Source organism: Solanum verrucosum, unplaced genomic scaffold (assembly GCF_900185275.1).
Source record: "Solanum verrucosum unplaced genomic scaffold, falcon-dt-bn FXZP01000097.1, whole genome shotgun sequence".
In the NCBI taxonomy this organism is placed as follows: Eukaryota; Viridiplantae; Streptophyta; class Magnoliopsida; order Solanales; family Solanaceae; genus Solanum; species Solanum verrucosum.
The window spans coordinates 236,221-247,188 of NW_026020256.1; the positions used below are offsets into that span (position 1 = coordinate 236,221).

The 10,968-nt window shown below is 33.9% G+C and overlaps 1 pseudogene; it reads right to left on the bottom strand.

Annotated features, from left to right (window-relative positions):
* Positions 1 to 4,096: 4,096 nt before the first annotated feature.
* On the bottom strand, positions 4,097 to 5,269 carry LOC125833269 (immune-associated nucleotide-binding protein 9-like; annotated as a pseudogene).
* Between the last annotated feature and the right edge of the window lie 5,699 nt (positions 5,270 to 10,968).

The window sequence follows — 10,968 nt, forward strand, 5'->3', positions numbered from 1 at the left end:
GAAGAGGAACTAAAAGAATGATAGTCCGTCCTCGAAACATGAGGACTCACCAAAGCTCAGAATATCTCAAGTCAACCTCTAGCCACGAAACTAATGACCGTGATTGTCGGACCCTACATTAGGGGAAATGTAGGCTGGAATATGTGTTAGTACAAAACAATGTATCAAGTATGATAGCCATGCATAAAACATTAAAATATGCTAAAAGGACATTTCATTTCATTACATGTAATTGACCAAACTAAAACATGATATAAGAGAGTTAGAAAACATAAGTCATAAAACCATGGTCAAGGCAACCTAACATCATCTTTGAAACCATTGAACTCTTATGTGATACTTCTTGAAGTAACCATAGTTCATTATTAATGTGGGGGATTAGCCTTAACCAACATAGAGACCATGTGAGCTATAAAATGATCCCCCGGTGTCACCCTCACCGAAAAGGGTTGTCCTACTTTCCAAGTTAGAACCATAAACTTCTAGCTTAAGTGGATCCACTAGCTAATGTCTACCTAGACAATCATCCTATGGAGGCACATAGGTAAGGGAATAAAGAGATTTCTAGTAGAAACCTTGCCTCTACTGACGTGAGAGCTTCCATCTCAATATCCTCTCGATGCTAAGCATAAATTCAACAGAGTAGTTATAAAGTCTTGACTTATCTTCTAATTAAGAGACATGGGTAGTCGCCACATGCCATATCATAGGTAGCTCCTTAGACCATACGTGAGAAAACCTTTCACCGTCCATGATCTTTTCATATTAGCTTTTAATCTTGATTCATTTATGTGAGAAAGTATTTATGCCTAAGAAACCCTATTATGTGAGAAAACCTTTCATATCATGCTAGTGTGTGTTTATGAGAATATCCTTTCGACAACACAACAACAACAACATCATTGATACTTTACTCTCAAAGCATCCTTAAAACATTTGCATAAATTTCATGAGAAAATGCATAAGTCCATAATTCACCTCTTGAGGTTCAAAAACAACTTTCAATCATCAATAATTAGAAAATATGGGTTATATATGGATTTCATCATAAAAACATGTAAAGCTCGCAACACATGCTTAAGTTCATAAAACTCTTCCTTTACAATCAAAATCCCACATCATATGATTCATAACTTGAAATCATGGGGGCTACATGGGTTCATGGAGAAATTATCAAAAAATCATCATATTTCATCCATTCATGCATAAGAGATTATGATTCAATCATTGAAATAAACATTGAAGAGAACCCATGATAATTGAAGAAAACCCTAACTCAATGGAGGAATTCTAATCTTCAAAAATAGAGAAATTTGGGAACTCCATGAATGGAAGGAATCCATGGATGAAAAACTATAATACCTCAACGCCCAATGCTTAACTTCAATGGAGGGATTGAGGCTTGGCCTTGATTCTATCTTGAATCATTTCTTTTTCTTCAGGTTTCTAGAGAGAGAAATATTTTGGGAGTAAGAAATTTGATTTTCTTGTGGGTTTTGGAAATAATAACTTGAATGGGTGAGTTTTGGGGTTAAAATTACTTATTTAGGGGTCCTAGGCTTAGGCAAAACAGCATAGCTTTGATTCACTTAAAATCGAAAAAGACCCAAAAACCCCTGAACGGATGACATAGACTCACAGCCACGAGGGGCACCACCACCCATCAAGGGTTAAACGGCATGTAGTGGTGCATGTGGTCCCTTGACCAGTGGCTAAGTATGTTTAGCTTGGAGTTGATGTGTCCTCCTTGGTTTTGTGCATTTTGTTGAGATTGAATGCATGATGGGCTGCTAGTATTGAGTCTTTTCTTTGAAAAGGTGTCTAAAATTCCATTATAGGATGAATGTTCCCATGGGGGTGATAAGCTAGGGCTATTTTAGAGGGCAAGAGCTAAGGAATGGAAGATTGAGAATACCTTCACCAAGCACTGTCTCACCTTCCACGGCTACCATGACACGTCGTGGTAGGCACCACAGGCCACGTTGATGTTTGTTCTAGGCTAGGCACTAGCTAGGCTACACTACCCCAAAGTAGGACCCTCCTCACGAGCCACTAGATATCTTGTGAAGGCTACCACAGGACGTGGGAGGGGTCATGGGATTGACCTTTTTTTTTAGGAAAAGAGGTGAGAAAACATAAATATTGGTGAATACATAAGAAGGAAATCTTGAATCCTAGATTTGGCTACCTCTCTCTAAGTAGCATCAGGTACCTCTACACTTTATCTCTGACCCTTAACAACTACCAACTGAGTGAACAACTATATCGCTCCTCTCATATCCTACTCTGAAGTACCTAGAGGCGGTATAGGTACTACTGATGGCACTAATGGAGGTACGAAAACACCTAGGGGTCCTTTTGTACTGAGCACTTGAGGCCATAAAATCATAGGACTCAACAAACCTTTTTGACCCCTAGTCTGATCAATTTATACTGGAGACTTCTCTATGGTGGATACCTCTTGAGGGGTGCCAATTGTGCCCACCTAGACTACTTTATCCTTACAGACATCATCTATATCACAAATAAGCAGAATATGAGTCAAAAGTAACTTTCTATGATCAACTGTATCACACGATCTAGATTTAAAAAAATGTAAATTTCCTAAATACCATTGCAGTCCCTTAATTATAATTGTTGTGTGCGACACATTAATAAGTAATTAACCTTGCAAATGGATTTTTAAATCCGACACATGAAATAAGTTAAGTAGTGTTCTAATAGGAAATTATTCAATGATTTGAATTCGTCAACAATAAACCTTTTTTATTAGTATTTGTAATCTTAAAATGGGTAATTACATAAGTTTTAGTGGGAAATTTAAAAATATAATTGGAGTACAATTATGAATTTGTAGTGCAATGATTTGGAAAATTCAAATTAATTATTTTAAATTATTTCCATAATATAAAGCAACAATATCTAATTTTGTGGTTCCTACGGTGCCCATATTTAACTAGAATTCAAAATCCTACTTCTAGGTAAAATGAAGGAATAACGTATGTTTTTTCCTGTTTAGGAAAAGGACCACGTGTTTTTCTTCTCCATTTTTTATAATAAAGAAATCACTATAAGTAGGGGTTCTTCTAACCAAGAAAAATAATAAATTTTCTATGTGATACTTGCCCACCCACACTACAAGAAAAACCCTTATTTAAGACCAATATTTAGTGACGGTCTAATAATCTTCTCTCTAAAAGTATATCTATTGGGCGAGATTATATTCTAGTCCTTATTTGTATAGTCTATTGAGAAGGTATTAAATTTGGTCCCGAAAGAATTTATAACTAGTCCCAAATGTTAATTGATGGTCTTTGAGCAGGAGATATTTCCCCCCAGACTTATTACTAAATTAATAAAATAGAAAAATTATTTTAACAAAAACAGAGGCGCCAAAATTTTTATGTTGAAAGTGAAAAATAAAGAAAGGCAGCGTTCTGTCTTCTCAAAAATATAGCACAACTGGTCGGAAAGTTGCCCTAGCTAGTTCTCTCTCCAGTCGAAATTCTCTACCCTAATCTCAACGTTGACACTTTTATTTTTGTCACAGCTCTGCCCTAAAATAAAAGCAAGTACCATCGTTTCTCTGTTTTCATCACAGCAGCAGACGTACAGGTTGGTTTTTCTTCCCATCGAGTTGCTCTGTTTTTTCCAGAAGTTTGTTCGATAACGTTTTTTCTTGTTGTATTTAAGTTGTTCTTCTTGTTTCTCATCTTTTCAAGGTTACTGATTTCTTAATATTGTCTCTTTTTTGTACAGTCAGTGAAAACATTATTGGATTGAGATTTCTAATTGATAATCTGATTTTCTGATTTCATAATTTAGTTTAATATAATCAGTGTTTCGATGCTTTGCGAGCCAAATAAGGACATGTTCTGTTATTCCTATTGAAACTTTTATTTACACCTGAAAAGGTTTCGACTAAATTGTTATTCATGTTTTTTTTATGAGGAACAATAGATGTTATAACGCTAAACTCAAAAGTGACAATACAGATGTTGATAATTCTGATGGAAAGTTAGGTAGAGTGAAAGCTCCGAGATAGGAAAACATACTTTCTTCAAAGTAGTGACATATAAAATAAAAAATACTATGGTTATGAGTTACCAATTGTCTTTACCAAGTTTTCATAGCTCGAGTATGAATTTCCCTCCCTTGTACTTCTGCGATGGCTCAACAGCTTGTTCATACTTCCAGCGCAATACCTCGCCGCAATCCACACAGTATATGTCATCAATTTTGCATAGCTAGAGTATGAATTTCCCTTCCTTGTACTTCTGTGATGGCTCAACATCTTGTTCATACTTACAGCCCAAAACCTCGTTGCAATCCACACATTATATGTCAGCAACTGTTCAATGCTATCTTTTAATCACAAATTTTGCTTTTTGCCTCTAACCGAGTAGTACGCTCCTCCTCCAACTACTTATCAAGACTATGCATGGTATTATATTGTTGATCTTAGATTGAACCATTTTAGTTATTGGCCTGTGTTTCTTCTTGAAAGAGAACCTCTGTAGTTGTTCCTTCAACCCATTAGCTACCTCTTGCTTTAAATCTCCGAGCAAAGAACTAACCTCCGATGAGTCATTACGAAGCTTCATCTTGTTTACTTCCTCAAATAATTCACTCGTATACAGTTTTCCACTAGTCGTTTGTACAACAATATTCACACGGACAAGAAGTTCCCTCAATTGTTCAGCTTTCTTTGTTGGATCTTAAGTTTTATTGTCGTAAAACACTTGTCTATACCCACACATCTTAAGAACTTCCTTTAAATCCTCAGGGTGAGAACAATCTAAGTGATCATTCAAAGAATTATTATCTTCGAGCTTATCCCCTCTAGTGTAGACCACAATCCTATAATCACTAATTTAGTCCATAAGAGCTTCTTAAATTACTGGATAGTAGCATGTTCTTCTTTTGAAAAGCTAGTTCATACGGACAAAACAAAAAGAACAGCATCGACACCATCATCGGCCAAATCAATGCATTTACCATTTTTATTTACAACTAATCCAGATTCAGCATTGAAATCAAATCCAGGGGTATCGATCACATCAAGAATCTGCCCATCTTCTAATCGAGTCCTCTGAATCTCACAAGTTCTTGTAACACCACCAGAGCTAGACCTCAATTGGAATGCATTTCTACCAAGAATGTTATTGTCTGTGTCACTTTTTCCTTCACCTATACACCCAATCATAAGTACTGTCTGAGCTTCATTTGCAATAAAATCCCAATCAACACTGACTGAACTTCCTCCCATCTTATCTTATCAGATCAAATTACCTTAAGCAACAGGTAACCTTGAGAGAGTGGGGCTCCTGTTATTCCTGTTATTCATGTTCAAATTTATATAAATGTATTATTTATCTTTAGTTATTGTGATTTACTTAATAAATTAAAGTGTTTTGGAGTTTGGACATACAAATGATGTAGTAAATATAAATAGTTATATATTCTACTACTCAAAGGAAAAAGTAATATTGTTTAATCAAATTAATATATCGGTGTATGTTCATTAAGATTAGCAATTTCTAATTTTGTTATTTCTATCTTTACGCATTACTTTAACGAGTTACTCATTTCGAAATATAAAATGATGCTAGTAAGTCATCTTGAACTATTAAGCAAAACCACAACGACCGCCTAATGATAGTTTTACATATAGTAATTGCCTATAGTTTCCAGAAACCTCCCTGATGTGATTATCTGTTAGATTATTGGTATCCAAGTTTCCAACAAATTAGTCGTATTAGGCTCATGCTCATGTTGAGTTCCAATACATAGATATGAAGCGTACATCTATCTGCCAACATTTTTCTTGTTAGCTTCAGGATAAATGCACATGAGCCTAGTGGAGAAAATCTTTCCATTCATCTTAGTCATAGCATGTAACTGCTCGCTCTCATTCCATAATCTAATAAATGTGTAGCTCTTTATGTTTCCTGTTGTGATATTTGTTACAACCATAGCACTTTGAGAAATCTGAGTGTTTGTATATAAGGAAATTTATAGCAGGGCACATGAATCCTGATACGTGTTAAGAACATACAAAAAGTTATGATCTTAAACCAATTACTAACAAGATTTGTTTAATCACAGGTGACTATTTCGTGTAAGTACTTACTTTAATCATTGGTAGTCTATAAGGAATAATGTATACATGTTTCAAGAACTAGCATCTAAATTATAAGTTACTGTATAATTATTTATTTTTCATTGTGCCATTTGATTGTATATTTTTTTATCAACAGATTGTGTTTCATTCATCTTTGGAACCCAAAAAGCTACAAGTGATTTGAGGGAGCTGTATAATAAGCTTCCACATAAGAGAATTGATACTCCATATATCTTATCTAATGTTAAGACACGTTAAATGCAACATAAAGAATAATATCTATACAAATTACATATTCCTCCAACAATTTAAAATATTAGTATTGAGGATAAAAATTCAACGTAGCAGGTCTTCTTCTTTGTGTTCTTACCGAAGGAACTTTCCATCTATTCATATTCGAAAATCCCTTGATTTATTTTGGGAGTATGTTGAAGTTACTGTATATGTGAACTTTGTTTCAATTATGTTCTAAAGAAGACAATCTATCATCCACTTTGTTAGTTTCATGGTGAATGTGATTGTAACAAGTTTTGTAGATCTTATTATTTTTCTTATTCTTTATATTTTTTAAAAAAATTTTGTGTGTAATTTTCAAGGTTCTGGCTCCTAGTAAGCAATGGATGCAACTTGTTGGCAATCGGCTCGATGAAACCTACTTAGTTGGTGTGAAAAAGTTTTTGAATTATGCTTTTAGAAAAACACAAGAGGAATATGAAATACGATGTCCATGTGTCAAATGTTACAATACAACTTTAGGGACTCGTAAAACAGTTGAGACACATTTGATAGTATATGGAATAATTCAGAATTATACTTTTTGGTATCACCATGGTGAACGTTTGGGAGAGCCATTGTCAGAATCTGAATATGAAGATGAATTCTTGGCTGTAATTCATGGACACACTTGCTTATATGATTTATCATCAGCTTCTCATTTTCGACAAGTTCTTCATATAGGTAGGCATTTTCAATTATTTCCTCAGAGATGTTAGAAACATGGCTATTTTCAGCTTGATACCACTATAATTCAGTTGATTATTGTTTCTTTCTACCTCAGTATGTCCATTAAGTTGCCACTCGTTTTCTGACTCAGGAGTTTGTTGTTTTTCTATTTCCTCTTTCTTGTCATGGTCATGTTTATTTTGTCTCTGTTTCATTCTCTTTTTTAATTCTAGAGATAGCCTGTTTGAACACGACCTGAAAGTAATCTTATTTCAAAGCTTAATTCCCTGTGCAAGTGTTAGTGAAAGTAAACTGTTAGAGTGTTACTCAGAGTAATCTATTAGCTGAAAATTTCCCAGCCATGGTCTGGTTATCATGAACCGTGTCATTCCCCTGTTGGCATAAACTCCCCCCTCAATTTTTTTTTGTTGTTTCCCACGACAAATTCATCAGAAAACTAAAACATCTTAACATTGTTGGATTACAGTCTACATCTTCATATTTCCAGGCAAGTTTAGCATGTTCCAACGAACTGTAAAAGGTAGTGTACCATGCCTAAGAGTAGTTTGCCTAGTTTGTATCACCAGAGTAGCAGGGTAATCGACGGAAAAACCGGGGTTAACATTAACCATGCCTATATCGTCTTCTTGTAAAACATTAAGCATGTTATACTTATTAGTGGTAGAGACATCAGCCTTGAGAGAGTTTTGTACTGAGGAGGCCACTTAACATGAATATCATTTTTGAACCTAGGAAGATTTTCAATTGTGGAATTATCAAGGTCCTTTGTGGAGTGTCTGGCCTTAGAGTTAACATACAGGGAAGGTTTTTTCGATATAAAAGATATATTTTGAGAGCTTAAAAACTTACCTGAAGCAGCATAAAAAATATTAACGTTTATACCTGCCTTGTTTGATTTATTGATTCCTTTCTTTTAAGATGATACTGACCGTTCTTTCCTTGGAAAATTAACTGTATGCCATTGATTAGATGTTTGTTGAGGCCCTTGTTGTTCTATCGATGTTCCTTTGTCGTTAGTTAGTAGATTATTGATTTTTCTTTCTTTTGGGCTGCTTTCCTCTATCAAATTATCTCTTAAGGATTTGGTGTCTTGTTGTAAAATGGCTCAGTGTGGACATAATTGACCTGTATGCCCTAGTCTCCCACAATTCTTACATAGAAAGCCTTCTCCATCATAAACCATATCCTGCTTATGATTACCTATTTGGATGGATGTAGTGACGGGATCTGTTCACCTTCCCCCTCAATTATATTGACAGATTTTTCTTTTTATCCTCCTCCTCTTTAGCCTCATTAATCCCCCAGATATGGTCGAACTTGGCAGGACTCTCACATGAGAAGTAGGACGCGCTGATGGAGCCATATACAATGGCTCTATCGGGTGGACCATGTAGTTAACTCTCTAAGAAATGACTATTGTAAATTATCGTATAAAATACGTATAGAGAGAAATGTGTAGTAGGGAGAATTTTCTAAACCATAGCTACTATTAGTAAAAAAAACTAATAAAATTAATTAGTTCATTAGTTTCTATTGTCTACCAAATTCCATTTAGTTGTAGTTCTTGAAAATAGATTTTTTATCTTGGTTAATGCATCTTAATGCTTCTCTAATTGATTTTTTTCTTATATTCTTCCAGCTTTTGTTGATGTTTCTGGAAAACACTCCATGGATAGAAGATTGAAACTTTTAACTTTTTGCCAACCTTTTGTTGATGCACGAGTTCCTTATTAGTTTAGTACGAATTTTTGTTTTGCAAAACTTGATATTATAGTATAGCTCGGATATTAGCTATATTTTTTTTGTTAAGCAAATATTGAAACTAAAATCATGGAAGTTAGCCAATTTATTATAATTAATCGTACTCTTGATCTCTATCTTCTTGTCTCTTCTATATATATTTATATCATCTTTTTGTATAGAAAATTTTAGTAGCAAAATAATATTTGTGGATGATTTTTTATTCCAGTGATATCAATTGCTCTAGGACCATTGCTGGTCAATTAGAGATCAATATTATTATTCGTCCCTAAAGGTCAATCTAAGAAAATAAATGTTGCTCGTCTCTAATGATTAATCTAGGACTAGAATAGCTTGATCGTCGCTAAATCTATTTTAGGACCAGGTCATTGAACATCGCTAAATCTATTCAAGGACCGGGTCATTGATCGTCAATAAATTTATTCTAGGACTAAGTTTTTACTCGTCTCTAACTTCTTTCTAGGACTAGGTCATTGCTCGTCGCGAAACCTATTTTAGGACCAGTTGTTGATCATCCCTAAAGAGGTTTAATGAACTTTTTCTAAGATATCTAAAAATAATTTGAGACCAGAATTGTGGTCTCTAAAACGACAGAGGCGGCATGATTTCTTTCCCGTCCCAACACCATTTCACGACCGGATTTTGAAATTCATCATTGTTGATCAACAGCGACGGAAGCTACTAGGACGAGTGGCAACCAACTTTTTCAAGTCCCAAATTCCTATTAGGGATAGATTTGACTTTTCGGGATGAGATTTCCCTTCTTTAGAGACTTTTTCTTGTAGTGCTAGGTATTGACAGAGTTACTCTAGTTGATGTATTTCGCCCTTTATAGTTATTTTTCTTGAAGACAAAAACACATACAGAGAGAATGTTCAATGAAAAAAGATTATATCGTATAAAATAATCAAATACCCATCCCAATTGATGTTGTTATAAGGGGCATTCAAATGAAAAATATAATAAGTATTATGAGACAGAAAGAGTTACTTTCATGTTTCAACTTTAATTCTGATAATCTTAGAACTGAAGGTAAACATCGACGACATTTGAATTTGATTATAGCTGATAAAATATTAAATAATCAAGTGTAACATACATATCCAATAATGCCATTTATTTAAGTGAAACTACTTATTTTTAGTTCATGCACCCTAGATAGGAAGGTGAAGAAGTGGATTCAGATAGAAAGTTGGTTGATAGGTAGTATTGTTGCCTTTTAGATGAAAGAGGAGAGGGGTTATCTCCATCTCTTCCTAACCATATTAGTAGTAGTATTTTGTAATTACACAATTTCTTATACGTCGAGGGGTTTTACTATTTGCTATTTCATTTGCTTTTATCTTGATATATATATTTTGTTGTCACACATTTTATTTGCAATCCTGCTTCGTATATCTTCTTTTTTGAGTCGAGGATCTACCTAAAATAAACTCTCTACCCCACAAAGATAAATATAAGATCTACACACATTCTACCCACTTCAAACCCATGTGAAACTACAATAGATATTGTTCTACTAACACCTTCAGGAGAATACCATAAAACCAATTTACAACATTAACATTATTTACAAACTTACTAACTTTCATAAAAATCATGTTTGTAACAAAGTAAATATCAGAAATATATACTAACAACGTAAAAAGACTTCTCTTACATGGAATATTAATTTAACTTGTTGGTTGTTACAACACTTAACTTACCGCATTTTTTAAGTAACTAGTTCACGCTTACTGTAAATAATAATGTGTAGTTTATAAGAATTTTTCACATTAAATTGAATTTAAAATATTTTCAATTCATTTATTTTCATAACCAAGATACTTTTTCTTTAAATTAAGACATAAATGTCAAATGATTATTAATTAATGTTAAATATCACTATTATCACAATAGATACCTTCAAAATTTATCAGCATTAACTGTTAAGTGGTTTTTGTTATAAACTTGAATTGTCTGAACTAAATGAATGTACTTTTCAAAAGTAGTAACAGAGTTACCTGTTAGGAAGAAGGTTCAATTGGATTGCCTTCATTCAATATAGATATATATATATTATTGGTCTCCTAGACAAGTTATAAATTAGTGTTCAACTAATTTTTTACTTTCTTTACTAG